This window comes from Nicotiana sylvestris, chromosome 8 (assembly GCF_000393655.2).
Source record: "Nicotiana sylvestris chromosome 8, ASM39365v2, whole genome shotgun sequence".
In the NCBI taxonomy this organism is placed as follows: domain Eukaryota; kingdom Viridiplantae; phylum Streptophyta; class Magnoliopsida; order Solanales; family Solanaceae; genus Nicotiana; species Nicotiana sylvestris.
In genome coordinates, this window is record NC_091064.1 from 15,138,662 (window position 1) to 15,154,422 (window position 15,761).

Sequence of the window (15,761 nt, forward strand, 5' to 3'; positions counted from 1 at the left end):
AAGCTCATGGCACAGTGGGGGACAAGAGTAGAGAAGCATCGCCGGTACTTGAACCAACTGAAACGCGACCACGAGAAAACTGTTGTCAAAATGAAGAGAGAGATGGCCATACTTGAGATCAAAACAGTTAATCAGGCCAAGGATTTCCAAATTGAGAGCAGATACTGTTATGACATGTTAAGCCAGATGAAGTTAGAAGTACGGCGACTGAAGAATCAGCATATACAGTATTCTCAGGTATTCAAGATATGTAGCGATCAGATAAAACGCCTACTCATAGAGAAGAAGCAAACCAAAGATAGGATCAAGGCCATTGCCCATGCCATCACCAGACGATGTCTACAATGTGAGAACATGACCAGCGTTACCGTCCTCTCGGCAGTAATGGGTTATGTCAAGCAGACCATGCATGAGCTGGAGCAACTTGAGAGGGATCTCACACCTAGGACCGCGGCGAGGCCGAACGATGCCCCGCGGGCACCAATTTTCAAAACCATAATGTACTCATAAGTCAAGTCTGTATCTTAGCATCTTCTGCCTGTTTTTCCCATCAGGGTGATTTTTAGTCTATTTTGAGTCTAGGTTTATTTTCAAAGTTTGCTCTTTCTTTTGCAAAATGTAGTTTGTAATAGACCGTTTCAACAATAAAAAGGTTGTTTCTTTTACGCTCATTTGTGTTTTTGAACTACGTAATGATCTGATTCACGTGGCATCGTGATACGTAGGCAATCCTCATCGGATCCGGTCGCGGTTTAACCAAAGAGAAAAATTGAAAAAAGAAAAGGGAAAATAATAAAAAGCCTAAAAAGAATGCCGGAATGACGCATGCTTTCGTCGCAAACATATAGGAATCCACTTAATTGTATAGGTGCATCATGCCCAACGTGAGATTGCCTATCTGTTATTTGTTTCAAATTAACCGCTCGTTTGTCGTTGAGTTCCTCCAGGTTTTTGGAGAAGACGGTTGGTTTGGTGAAAGTCTGGCCTCGCACTCATACTTCACGAGGTCAAAGAGGAGTGTTCAACTACCTGTTGTTAAGTCCGGAAGCAGTACTCACACTTACTTCACCAGGTCAAAAGGAAGTGTAGAAATGTCTTCAGAGATTCCGTTGCCAACAATCCCTATTTCCGAGGAAAGTTCTATCTCGGCCGTCCTCACGCCCGAATCCGCAACTGCGGAGGAAAATAGAATCTTGCGGCTTCGCATGCTGAAATGCTTGATGACTGGAATAATGGAAAAGAGCCACCAAGCATCGTTCCTGGATTCCCTGAGTTATTCTCCAGGACAAGCGGGACTTCTAATGTCCCCATAAGTTATCCTGCTACCCCATTCGGATACCCAGCCATTTTAGCCTTCTCTGCTAGATCGCCCTCTGAGTCTCATCCTCGGGTGTCAACGACGGATGTAGACACCAATATCTTTACTGCACCACCTTGCCCGATCACGGCACAACCTGCTGCATACAAGCCGACTTTTGACTCGTCCTCGTTTACATTCCAAGCCCCATCTTTCTCGATGGAACCAACTAGGTTCGCTACCAGCACTAATCCTCCACAGCCTCAGTGCGAGCTTGCACCTGGGCAGGATCAGAACCCCAGAATTGCGGAACAAAATGAGATGGCCAAAAGAATGAGAAGCCTTGAACAGAGTTTGAAGAATATGCAAGGTTTGAGCGGACAGAAAAGCGTCTCTTACGCCGACCTATGCATGTTCCCTCACGTACACCTACCAGTGGGTTTCAAGACCCCAAAGTTTGAGAAGTACGACGGGCACGGTGACCCCATTGCTCACCTAAAGAAATATTGCAACCAATTAAGGGGAGCCGGCGGAAAAGAGGAATTGCTAATGGCATATTTCGGGGAAAGTCTGGTAGGAATAGCCTCGGAATGGTACATGGACCAGGACATGTCCCGATGGCATGTCTGGGATGATCTCGCTAGAGATTTTGTGAGACAATTCCAGTATAACATCGACATCGCACCAGACCGAAATTCTCTGTCGAACTTGAAAAAGAAACCTTCAGAAAGCTTCAGAGAGTATGCTATTAAGTGGCGCGAGCAGGCGTCGAGGGTGAAGCCTCCCATGGATGAAGTGGAAATGGTCACTACCTTTCTCCAGGCTCAAGAGTCTGACTATTTCCAAAACATGATGTCAGCCATGGGAAAGCCGTTTGCAGAAGCAATTAAGATTGGAGAGATGGTGGAGAATGGTCTGAAAACAGGTAGGATTTTGAGTCAAGCAGCCATAAGGGCGACCTCCCAAGCCGTCCAAAGCGGGTCCGGAGGAATGGCAAGAGGGAAGAAAAAGGAAGAAACGGCCATAGCAGCCTCAGGAATAAGGGAATATCGTAATCCCCGACCCCGTTTTCCGGAAAGAACCCCACAACACTACTACCCCCACTCAAATCTAGCATATGCTCATCAACCCTATATGGTCATGAATGCCCAGCCTTATGTCCATCCGCCACAACAAGCCAACCGAGGCCAAGCTCCACCTCCCAGAAATCAGCCTCCTTACCGCAACCACTATAACCCACAACCTCCGCAGAATAACTTCCGCCCTCAGGAGCCGCCTAGAAGGCGGACTTTCACGCCCATCGGTGAACCATACTCTACTTTGTTCCCGAAGCTAGTCCAGTTGGTCTTCCTGCAACCAGTCCCTCAAACAAGGAAAAACCCGACGTCACCTTCTTACAAAGCTGGAGCCAGATGCGCCTATCATTCAGGGGCCGAGGGGCACGATACAAATGACTGCTGGTCGTTGAAAAGAGTGGTCGAGAATTTGATAGAGCAAGGGAAAATAGTGCTAAGGGACGAGGAGGTCCCAAATGTGACTAACAATCCATTACCTGCTCATAATAACGGGCCGCTGATCGGGATGATTTGCGAAGACAAAGAATTTGACCCTGCTTTGAAAGCTATAATCGCCATTGTCGACGCAGGGAAAAAGCCTGAAATAGCCCAGAAACCAGAAAAAGGGGAAAAGGCCAATACTGCAAAGCGCGAGCCCGAAAAGAAGGTGGAGAAGAAAGCGGTACCGGTAAAGGATGGAGTTCTTTACATCCCACGAGGTCGAGCAGAGAAGCCGCAGAACTTCGAGGTCAAAAAGGCAAAACCTATGTACGTACCAAAAGGGGCCTATGTGGTCCGGGGAACGATTCAACCACCTCGGCTGAATGAGCCAGTGGTTATCGGACGTGTGCCACAAAAGCCGATGACAAACCCGTCCACAGTACCGTGGAACTATCAGAGGACGTTGGTAACATACAAAGGTAAAGAAGTCATGGGGGAACTTCCAGAAAGTACTCTCATTAGAAGGTATTCAGACACCCAATAGCTGAACAACGCCACACGGAGACGCTTCCCACCAAAGAAGCCTGTAAGCGTTGAAGAAGCAGAAGTTTTCTTCCAACAAATGAAAATGCCAGACTATGAAGTGGTAGACCAACTACGACAATGCCCCGAGCAAATGTCCATGCTATCGTTATTGATGAGGTCGGCCGAGCACCAAAAGATCTTGCTCAAGACTTTGAATAAAGCATACGTACCAGTTGAAACCTCAGTTGAACAACTGGAACGGATGACGGAGAGGTTCTTCGCCATTAACCAGATCTCTTTCAGCAAGAATGACTTACCTCCAGAGGGAGCAGCTCACAACAAAGCCCTGCATCTAACAGTTAAATGCGAAGACTACTATGTCAAGAGGGTGATGTTGGACGGAGGTTCAGGTGTCGACATTTGCCCGCTCTCCACGCTACAAAGAATGGAAATTGGGACCGGAAGAATCCGACCCAATAATGTCTGCGTAAGGGCTTTCGACGGCATCAAGAGAGATACCATGGGGGAAATAGACCTGTTGTTGGTCATAGGACCAGTCGAGTTTGAAGTAACCTTCCAGGTGCTCGACATGGATACATCCTACAATTTTCTCCTCGGCAGACCTTGGATCCATGCGGCAGGAGCTGTGCCTTCCACTCTTCACCAGATGGTGAAGTTTGAGTACGAAGACCGAGAGATCGTGGTCCATGGAGAAGATGAGCATGCTATTTATCGGGACCCATCTATCCCATATCTTGAACCAAGAGAAGGGAGCGAACACACGGTCTATCAAGCTTTCGAGATTGTACTGGCAGAGCAGCATGAAGAGGGAATACCTTGCCCCCAGCCTTTCGTGTCTAACGCCTCGGTTATGGTGGCCAAAGAGATGATCCGGCACGGATTTAGGCCAGAGAAAGAGCTTAGACGAACCCTGCAGGGAATAACAGAACCCATCACCTTGCCGACCACCAAGAAACCTTTTGGACTAGGTTTCAAACCCACTCCAGGAGATGAAGAGTGGGCAAAGAAAAGGAAAAATGAGGGTTGGAAGTTACCTCGACCATTGCCGGATTTATATGAAACTTTCATCAGGCCAAGGTACACCGAAGAAGAAGACGATGAGGTCTTCACGGCTGAGGAAATCGAGGAGATATGTGGGGCAATGAGAGAAATGCTCTACGAGACTCACATGGTTCAACCAGGTGAAGGCACAAGCACTGCTGAGATGCTGTACGCGGGGCCGAACGCCAAACTTCGAAACTGGGAGGCCACGCCATTCCCGACTAGACGGAAGTCCGGGTAGACCTGTCCTGCCACCTTTCCTGTGTCACAAGTTATCTCCAGGACATAACTTGAACGTTTTCTTCCTTTCAATTGTTGTTTTGAATTCCTAAGTTGTAAACATTGTTGTCTTCCAACTTCCCAAAGAAAATGAAAAAAAATCATCATTGCTTTCCCATTTTTTCTTTTGTTCTGATTTTTGTTATTTTTCCTTTTATCTTTCCTTTCAGTTATAATAATGCGGCTTTAAATATGACATGCTTGCGGACTTCACGCCCAGATCACAACGAGCTATTTAACTGTGAATTAATGAACCCAGAACCAGAATATGATGAAGAAGAAGCTTTTAGGGAAATAAACCGAGAGTTGGAACATTTTGAGAATAAACCTAAGCCAAATCTGAATGACACCGAACCGGTTAATTTAGGAACTCCTGAAGAAATCCGGGAGACCAAAATAAGCATTCACACGGACAAGAAAACGCGAGATGCGATAATTCAACTTCTTTTTGAATTTAAAGACGTGTTTGCTTGGTCATACGATGACATGCCTGGACTAGGTGTTGATCTAGTGGTTCATAAATTGCCAATTCATCCTGATTGTCCTCCAGTTCAACAAAAGCAACGAAAGTTCAAAACTGAGGTCAGTGACAAGATTAAAGAGGAGATCACCAAACAACTGAAAACGGGAGTGATTCGGGTAGTCCAGTATACAACATGGTTGGCAAATGTGGTTCCAGTACCGAAAAAGGACGGGAAAACTCGGGTATGTGTAGATTACCGAGATTTGAATAGAGCAAGTCCCAAAGATAATTTCCCACTGCCCAACATCCACATCCTCGTTGATAATTGCGCCAAACACGAGATACAGTCTTTCGTAGATTGTTACGCTGGGTATCATCAGGTATTGATGGATGAAGAGGACGCCGAGAAAACTGCCTTCACCACGCCTTGGGGCACCTACTGTTATCGGGTCATGCCATTTGGTTTGAAGAATGCTGGGGCTACTTACATGAGGGCCATGACTGCCATTTTTCATGACATGATGCATCAGGAAATAGAGGTGTACGTGGACGACGTGATAGTCAAGTCCAGGACGCAGGATAATCACATCCAAGACTTGAGGAAGTTCTTCGAGAGACTAAGGAAGTATGACTTGAAGCTGAACCCAGCCAAATGTGCTTTCGGAGTTCCGTCGGGCAAACTTTTGGGCTTCATCGTAAGCAGGAGAGGTATCGAACTAGATCCAACTAAGATAAAATCTATCAGAGATCTACCTCCCCCGAGAACGAAGAAAGACGTGATGAGTTTGTTGGGCAGGTTGAACTACATCAGTCGATTTATTGCCCAGCTGACAAGCACGTGTGAGCCCATATTCAAGCTGTTAAGGAAAGATGCGGCGATCAAATGGACAGCTGAGTGTCAAGAAGCCTTTGATAAAGTCAAAGAATACCTTTCGAATCCCCCAGTTTTGGTCCCGCCAGAGCCAGGGAGACCACTGTTCTTGTATCTGACAGTCTTGGAGAACTCTTTCGGTTGCGTCCTCGGGCAACATGACATAACCGGAAAGAAGGAGCAAGCAATCTACTACTTGAGCAAGAAATTCACCGGCTATGAGGCCAAGTACACTCTGCTGGAAAGAACATGTTGCGCTCTGACATGGGTTGCTCAAAAGCTGAGACATTATCTTCAAACTCACACTACCTTCCTCATAAGAAGGTTGGATCCTTTGAAGTATATATTTCAGAAACCTATGCCTACTGGAAGACTGGCTAAGTGGCAAATCTTGCTTACTGAATTCGACATAGTCTATGTTACTCGCACGACAATGAAAGCCCAGGCGCTAGCAGATCACTTGGCCGAAAATACGGTCGATGAGGAATACCAGCCATTGAGTACCTACTTTCCAGATGAAGAAGTAAACACCGTAGAAGTGGTCTCGGAGGACGCTCATGTTTGGAAGTTGTTCTTTGATGGAGCTGTAAATGCCAAAGGTGTAGGGATTGGGGCAATTTTAATCTCGCCCTCCGGTCAGCATTATCCAGCCACAGCTAGACTGCGTTTCTTTTGCACAAACAATACAGCTGAGTATAAAGCCTGCATCATAGGCATGCATATGGCGATCGATCAGGATGTCGAAGACTTACTGATCATGGAAGATTCTGACCTGATTATCCGGCAAGCCCAAGGTGAATGGGAAACTCGGGATGTCAAGCTTATCCCTTACCGACAGCACGTGGAGGACCTCGGCAAGTGTTTTAAAACAATAGAGTTCAGGTATATCCCGAGGTGTCACAATGAACTAGCGGATGCACTTGCTACTCTGGCTTCAATGCTACCTTACCCGGGAAACGCCCACGTCGATCCTTTGGAAATCCAAATCAGGGAAAGACACGGTTACAGCAACGTAATCGAGGCAGGATCAGATACGCAGCCTTGGTACCATGACATCAGGAGGTTCTTGAAGACACAAGAATACCCCGAGCATGCTACTGGAGATCAAAAGAGAACCATTAGGCGGCATGCAAATGGTTTCTTTCTGAGCGGTGAATTGTTGTACAAGAGGACCCCGGACCTCAACCTACTAAGATGTGTCGACGCCGAGGAGGCAAGAAAGATCATGCACGAAGTACACGCAGGAGTGTGCGGACCCCACATGAACGGGTATGTCTTGGCAAAGAAAATCCTTCGAGCAGGTTATTACTGGATAACCATGGAAAAGGACTGCTTTAGTTTTGTTCGGAAGTGTCATCAGTGTCAGGTGCACGGTGATTTGATTCATGCACCTCCCACGGAATTGCATCCCATGTCTGCACCTTGGCCATTTGTTGCATGGGGCATGGACGTCATTGGACCAATCGAGCCAAAGGCTTCAAATGGACACAGATTTATATTGGTTGCCATAGACTACTTCACAAAATAGGTAGAGGCTGTCACTCTCAAGTCGGTCACTAAAAAAGCTGTAGTGGATTTTGTACACTCAAATCTTATCTGTCGTTTCGGTATTCCTGCGACTATCATTACAGATAACGCAGCAAACTTGAACAGTCACTTGATGGGAGATGTATGCGAGCAATTCAAAATAACGCATAGGAATTCTACTCCTTATCGGCCAAAGGCCAATGGCGCTGTAGAAGCAGCAAACAAAAACATCAAGAAGATTTTGAGAAAAACGATCCAGAGTTCCCGACAGTGGCATGAGCAGTTACCATTTGCATTGTTGGGGTATCGCACTACGGTACGCACGTCAGTAGGAGCAACTCCTTATCTTTTGGTTTATGGGACCGAGGCTGTGATACCAGCGGAAGTAGAAATTCCTTCGCTTCGAACCATTGTCGAAGTAGAAATCGAAGACAGCGAGTGGGTCAAGACTCGATTAGAGCTATTGACTTTGATCGATGAGAAGCGAATGGCCGCGGTTTGTGACGGACAGTTGTACCAACGAAGAATGGCCCGTGCTTACAACAAGAAAGTCCGACCCAGGAATTTCGAAGTAGGTCAGCTGGTATTGAGGCGTATTCTGCCACATCACCAGGAAGCAAAAGGGAAATTTTCTCCAAACTGGAAAGGCCCATACATCATCAGGAAGATATTGCCGAGAGGAGCATTGTACCTAGGTGACATTGAAGGAAATGATCCCGAAACAGCAGTAAATGCAGACGTAGTCAGAAGATACTATGTCTGAGTGACGTCCCAGCGGTCCTGACACATTCGAAATGCTGAAGGTTTTGTCCCCACTATCAACTCTCTCTACAAGCCTTTGAGCCGGTTACAAAAAAAAAAAAAAACAAAAACAAACAAAAAAAACATTGACGAGAGCCTGAACTACATTTGACTTGATTCCGAAAGGATACGTAGGCAGCCTCTCCCTGAGGTTCAGTCACACCAACAATAAAATCCCATTTACCCTGAAATTGAAACCGGGGCACGTCAAGCGGTTTAGAAGTTAGTATCATCTACCTCTCTTTACAAAGCACAACCCTTCAGATCAATTACCGAAGGTAGCGGGAAGCCAAAAAGCGTCACAAATGAAGACCGATACACTGTAAATTGAGAGAATTAAAATGAGAGAGTCTCGTCGGTGAAAACCTCCGGGCACCGTGAGGCGACGGGAGTAGAGAAACCAAAATGAGAGAGCTTGTGTAGTAAAAACTCGTAAAGAGTGCTATCAAGCGACAACAAGGAGAGAAACGAGAGAGGTCAGCTAGCAAAAACCCACAAAGGGCGCTGTTGGCCGAAAGAACGACTCTACCCAAGGAGATCTCGGCAAAGTTCCACCGGTTTGAAACACAAACCCATTTTGGTTCGGGAGGAAATGCATGTTCATTGAAGGTCAGGCGTCCAGGTCAAAGAGCATGTCATGTCCATTTAAAGTCAGCATTGTTTTCCTCAGATAAGTTTTTTTCGTCCCGAAAGGGACACTTCTTTTCTGAAGTTTGCTTTCTCCTTTATTTGTTTTTCTTCAAATCCCTTTCATTTTTAACCCTAAATCTCCAGATATACCGGAAAGGACAGGTGGCAGGTTTGGTTTCACGGAATTCCGTTTCGCAAAGGAAATGCCCCGTTTCGTTGGTACGTTTGCCCAAACCCGATGGATCATGATGTTTGACTGCATTTAAAAAAAAAAAAAAATTTCCCCAGCAAGTCCGCCTTGTACAAATCCCCACAGAATATCCCCAATAAAATCACCGTTGAGAATCTCCAAGCAAAACAGGACACAAAAAAAAAAAGGCCTTACGAGGCGAATCATCACAGAATCTGGAAATACAAGCCTGAGCAGTCTAAAGGGTTTCGCCATTTAAATCCAATCAATGGCAGGATTTCGCAATAGAAATAAGGACGCAACAAAGCAACTGGAACGATCAAAGTCACCGAACCAACCGCCATTTCCGAACTAACAATTGTTCTTTGTCTGAAAAGTTGAAACAGGTATAATCCAAGACAACCGTGCAAGAAGCAGGTGTCATCCAAAAAAGAAGGTACATGGGTACAAGAAACAGTTTAGCAATAAGGAATTCACTCGAAAGGTAAGTTTCCACGAGATTCCCTTTTATCTTCTACTAAAATAAGAAAATTCAAAAAAAGAGGTCAGTTAGTATCCTCGAACTTTGTCCCCAGCCAGTCAGCATTAGGGTTTTTAAACCCTAAACTGAACTCTTTCCTTTAGTCAGCATTAGGGTTTTAAACCCTAAACTGAACTCTTTTCCTTTAGTCAGCATTAGGGTTTTAAACCCTAAACTGAACTTTTCCTTTAGTCAGCATTAGGGTTTTAAACCCTAAACTGAACTCTTTCCTTTAGTCAGCATTAGGGTTTTAAACCCTAAACTGAACTCTTTTCCTTTAGTCAGCATTAGGGTTTTAAACCCTAAACTGAACTTTTCCTTTAGTCAGCATTAGGGTTTTAAACCCTAAACTGAACTTTTCCTTTAGTCAGCATTAGGGTTTTGAACCCTAAACTGAACACTTCCCTTTAGTCAGCATTAGGGTTTTAAACCCTAAACTGAACTTTCCCTTAAGTCAGCATTAGGGTTTTAAACCCTAAACTAAACTCTTTTCCTTTTAGTCAGCATTAGGGTTTTAAACCCTAAACTGAACTCTTTTCCTTTAGTCAGCATTAGGGTTTTAAACCCTAAACTAAACTCTTTTCCTTTAGTCAGCATTAGGGTTTTAAACCCTAAACTGAACTTTTCCTTTAGTCAGCGTTAGGGTTTTAAACCCTAAACTGAACTTTTCCTTTAGTCAGCATTAGGGTTTTGAACACTAAACTGAACTCTTCCCTTTAGTCAGCATTAGGGTTTTAAACCCTAAACTGAACTTTCCCTTAAGTCAGCATTAGAGTTTTAAACCCTAAACTGAACTTTTTTCCTTTAGTCAGCATTAGGGTTTTAAACCCTAAACTGAACGTTTTCCATTCACTCAGCATTAGGGTTTTAAACCCTAAACTGAACTTTTTCCTTCAGTCAGCATTAGGGTTCTAAACCCTAAACTGAACTCTTTCCTTTAGTCAGCATTAGGGTTTTAAACTTTAAACTGAACTCTTTCCTTTAGTCAGCATTAGGGTTTCAAACCCTAAACTGAACTCTTTCCTTTAGTCAGCATTAGGGTTTTAAACCCTAAACTGAACTCTTTCCTTTAGTCAGCATTAGGGTTTTAAACCCTAAACTGATCTTTTCCTTTAGTCATCATTAGGGTTTTAAACCCTAAACTGAACTTTTTCTATTCAGTCAGCATTAGGGTTTTAAACCCTAAACTGAACTTTTCCAGCCAATCAGTATTAGGGTTTTAAACCCTAAACTGAACTTTCCCTTTAGTCAGCATTAGGGTTTTAAACCCTAAACTGAACTTTTTCCATTTAGTCAGCATTAGGGTTTTAAACCCTAAACTGAACTCTTTCCATTCAGTCAGCATTAGGGTTTTAAACCCTAAACTGAACTTTTCCATTTAGTCAGCATTAGGGTTTTAAACCCTAAACTAAACTTTTTCCGTTTAGTCAGCATTAGGGTTTTAAACCCTAAACTGAACTTTTTCCATTCAGTCAGCATTAGGGTTTTAAACCCTAAACTGATCTTTTCCATTTAGTCAGCATTAGGGTTTTAAACCCTAAACTGAACTTTTTCCATTCAGTCAGCATTAGGGTTTTAAACCCTAAACTGAACTTTTTCCATTCAGTCAGCATTAGGGTTTTAAACCCTAAACTTAACTTTTCCATTTAGTCAGCATTAGGGTTTTAAACCCTAAACTGAACTTTTTCCGTTTAGTTAGCATTAGGGTTTTAAACCCTAAACTGAACTCTTTCCATTCAGTCAGCATTAGGGTTTTAAACCCTAAACTGATCTTTTCCATTTAGTCAGCATTAGGGTTTTAAACCCTAAACTGAACTTTTTCCATTCAGTCAGCATTAGGGTTTTAAACCCTAAACTGAACTTTTTCCATTCAGTCAGCATTAGGGTTTTAAACCCTAAACTTAACTTTTCCATTTAGTCAGCATTAGGGTTTTAAACCCTAAACTGAACTTTTTCCGTTTAGTTAGCATTAGGGTTTTAAACCCTAAACTGAACTCTTTCCATTCAGTCAGCATTAGGGTTTTAAACCCTAAACTGAACTTTTCCATTTAGTCAGCATTAGGGTTTTAAACCCTAAACTGAACTTTTTCCGTTTAGTCAGCATTAGGGTTTTAAACCCTAAACTGAACTCTTTCCATTCAGTCAGCATTAGGGTTTTAAACCCTAAACTGAACTTTTCCATTTAGTCAGCATTAGGGTTTTAAATCCTAAAGTGAACTTTTTCCATTTAGTCAGCATTAGAGTTTTAAACCCTAAACTGAACTCTTTCCATTCAGTCAACATTAGGGTTTTAAACCCTAAACTGAACTTTTTCCATTCAGTCAGCATTAGGGTTTTAAACCCTAAACTGAACTCTTTCCATTCAGTCAGCATTAGGGTTTTAAACCCTAAATTGAACTTTTCCATTTAGTCAGCATTAGGGTTTTAAACCCTAAACTGAACTTTTTCCATTTAGTCAGCATTAGGGTTCTAAACCCTAAACTGAACTTTTTCCATTTAGTCAGCATTAGGGTTCTAAACCCTAAACTGAACTTTTTCCGTTTAGTTAGCATTAGGGTTTTAAACCCTAAACTGAACTCTTTCCTTTATTCAGCATTAGGGTTTTAAACCCAAAACTGAACTCTTTCCTTTAGTCAGCATTAGGGTTTTAAACCCTAAACTGAACTCTTTCCATTCTGTCAACATTAGGGTTTTAAACCCTAAACTGAACTTTTCCATTCAGTCAGTATTAAGACCCCAACCCTAAACTGAACTTTTCCCCAGTTAGTCAGTATTAGGGTTTCAACCCTAAACTGAACTTTTTCCTTTAGTCAGCATTAGGGTTTTAAACCCTAAACTGAACTTTTTCCGCTTAGTCAGCATTAGAGTTTTAAACCCTAAACTGAACTTTTCTATTCAGTCAGTATTAGGACCCCAACCCTAAACTGAACTTTTCCCCAGTTAGTCAGTATTAGGGTTTCAACTCTAAACTGAACTTCTCCCCAGCTAGCCAGTATTAGGGCTCCAACCCTGAACTGAGCATTTTTACCTTATGGAAATATTAGGGATCCAATCCCGAAGTTGCATTTTGTGGTCCAATCCCTTCATCAACTTTGTTAACTTCCCGACAACTAACTCACGAAATTTTCCTAGTAGAACTGGGGAAGAAAATTTCGTTCGTTTGTTTTTCCCCGCAGGTCTGACCTCGAGACACATGGATGGAGACGACCCACAAGATGAGTCTCAACTCAGAATAAAAGAAGAAAAAGACAAAAAGAAGATGTGCCGAGATATTCAGAAAGGCGAAGGGTGGATCGTTCAAAGGTTTGATCAAGGTCCCGAGTTCTACCAACTCCATCTTACTCAGTGTCGCAGAAATAAATAGGCGCCTACAACTTGCAAGCATCAAGATTCAGATCGGAGTCTACAAGCAGAATTAGCTAAGACCCAAGATCAAGTCGCCAAAGGATCATAGATAGGAATCTTGTAACTAGCGGTTGACATGCATACGTAGTTAGTACAGTTTCAATTTTCCTTTGTTTGTAATAAGGGAGTCGGTAAGCAGCAACAGCAGCGGCAACAGCAGTAACGGCAAGAATTGCAGTCCCATGGTAGTCCCAGCTACCAAAGCTTCCCGAACTACATTGACCTGATTCCTGTTTAGCCCAGGATATGTAGGAAATCTTTGAAGCAAAGATTCGGTCAGATCTTTCAAAACATGCTTCACACGGAGTAGTCCAATAGGCAAAAATCGCTCATATCCGCTCACTTTATCTTTGCACGAAAACTCTTCGTGTTTCCGAACAAAGAGGGGCAGCTGTGAGCACGTGATTTTTGTTTTACGCGACAATCACTCCAAAAGAAACAAAAATAATAGCAATTGGTCTTGCTGTAGAATTTTTGGATTTTTACGTGGTATGTTGTTAATTATTTATGATTTTTCCCATTTTATTTTTATTAAAACAAAATACAAAAAAATGTGTGTCATGCGTGTTTGAACCGTAATCCGGTTATTAAATGGAAAATCATAAAATATGCACTTTGTCCTGATTGTTGCCTTGTTTAATTTTACCTACTTTTAACATTTTAATATGCGTGAATAATTGTATTAGGTGTTTAATTAATGGAGTTTAATTTTGTTTAATTAGGTTTTGTTTTAAAAATGAAAAATAAAAGAAAAAGAGTGCAAAATTGGCCTGAAATCAGGTTTGGGCTTTGTTCCAATTTAAAATCCGAGGCCCAAATCGAGCCCAAAGCATGTGCTTGCCCCGGTCCAGACCAGCTGACCTCAAGAGCGTCCAAACGACGTCGTTTTGATCTGGTCTGATCTGGGCCGTTGATCTCAGAATGATCAACGGCCAATATCGCATTCCCCATACCCACGAACAAACCCGACCCATTCCACCCGGACCGACCCAACCCCCTTTAGGTTAAAACGACACCGTTCCTTACCAGCCAAAAGATCCTGACCCTTCATCTCACTCCATCCGACGGTCAGGAATCGACCACTCACTTACTATATAATCTCATTCCTTTACCCCACGCCCCTAGCCAGACCCCCCTACCTTTCATCGTCCTCACCACAAACCCCGGAACCCTAGCCGCCCCCATTTCCCTTCACCAAAAACCCGGCGGCATGAACGCCGGTGGCCCTCACCTTAACACCATAGATGCACCTCACTATCCTGAACCCAAATTCACCAACCACTTAGCTCGAATCCCCTCCCACCTCTCGAATCTTCATTTGAAGATTCGAGTCGGAACCTGACTTACACCGATTGACCCCAGTTTCACACCAGAAAGTCCCCGGACCTCCCTCGTGACCAAACCATGCTTGGTTTGGTCCGAATCTAACCAGGGAAACATAAATCCCAGATCTGCTTTTAGGAGCCCTAGGGTTCCTCGTGACTGATCTGTGTCTGTTTGAGCCAAGTGATTAGGGTCTAATGGACCTTAATAGAAGTGTTTCTCATTTGAAAACACTTCGATTAAAGTCCGTTCAACCCTAAGAAAGATCAATTCGAATCCGAGTTAGGGTTTACTGATTTTCAAGATTTCAGGTATTTTTGTGTTCTTTTCTATCAGTTCATGAGTCTTGTTGTAATGGAATGTTTGTTTATTGCCCCAAAATGTTAGTTGATTTTATTTCTGAATTGTTGGTCGACTGTGTCCTGTCCGCCTTGCTTGAACCTCTGTGTTTGATCGAGTCTTTCTTCTATTCATTAATAATGTGTAAATATGTATGAGCTGTGCAATCAATTGAACTTTGAAATTGACTGATTAATTGATTCACCAGTACAACTTTTGCTTAGTCAGTACAATTTGAATTGTTGGTTGATACTGTTAGAGTTCTGATCATGGTTTTCGATTGTACATGTTATGATTAGTATAGTCGAGTCGACATATGTCGTCGATTACTTTCAGTTGTTCGAATGGTAACAATTTGATCTATTGACTGCTGGAACTTTGTTTGAATCAAAGTAAGAATCAAGTATGGCTACTTATAATTGCTGTATTTGAATCTGAAAATGAAAAGATTGGATTGTTAACTGCAATCTGAATTGGTGGCATGTGCATTTGTGCACAACATGTGCATAAAGGCCCTTCTGAGATGAAGAATAACTTGACAGCATGTGCTGTCAGGTTATATTCCTGCTGCCCATGTCTGCTTTTTAGTTTAATAAGGTGATTAAAAGGGGTTTGTCAGGGAATATCATGGGAGGGTTTATACTTAAATAGTTGAGTGGAAACTGAAAAGAGGACAGACCACATGGGGGGAAAGTTTTCTGATTGCTTAACAGGCTGTGAGTAGTTTAAGTTTAGGATATAAAAGGAAGCAGAACTTCCATTAACGGGGGATAGATAGAGAAGTAAAAGAAGGAAGGTATACACATTGAGGGACTTTTCTTGATTTTTAAATAAACATACAGAGAGAGATAGATAGAGATAGAAAGAGAGCAAGAAATAAAAACAGACAGGAAATCTGAAACTTTGTTTTGTTTGTTTGAAGTTCATCTGTTGTCAATCTGTTAGGTAGTATTGCTTCTTCTAAGTTTCAATCGAGATTACTGGTAGTGTTTATTGCATTGGTTTATCTCGGAATTGGATTGTCTGGAGTTCT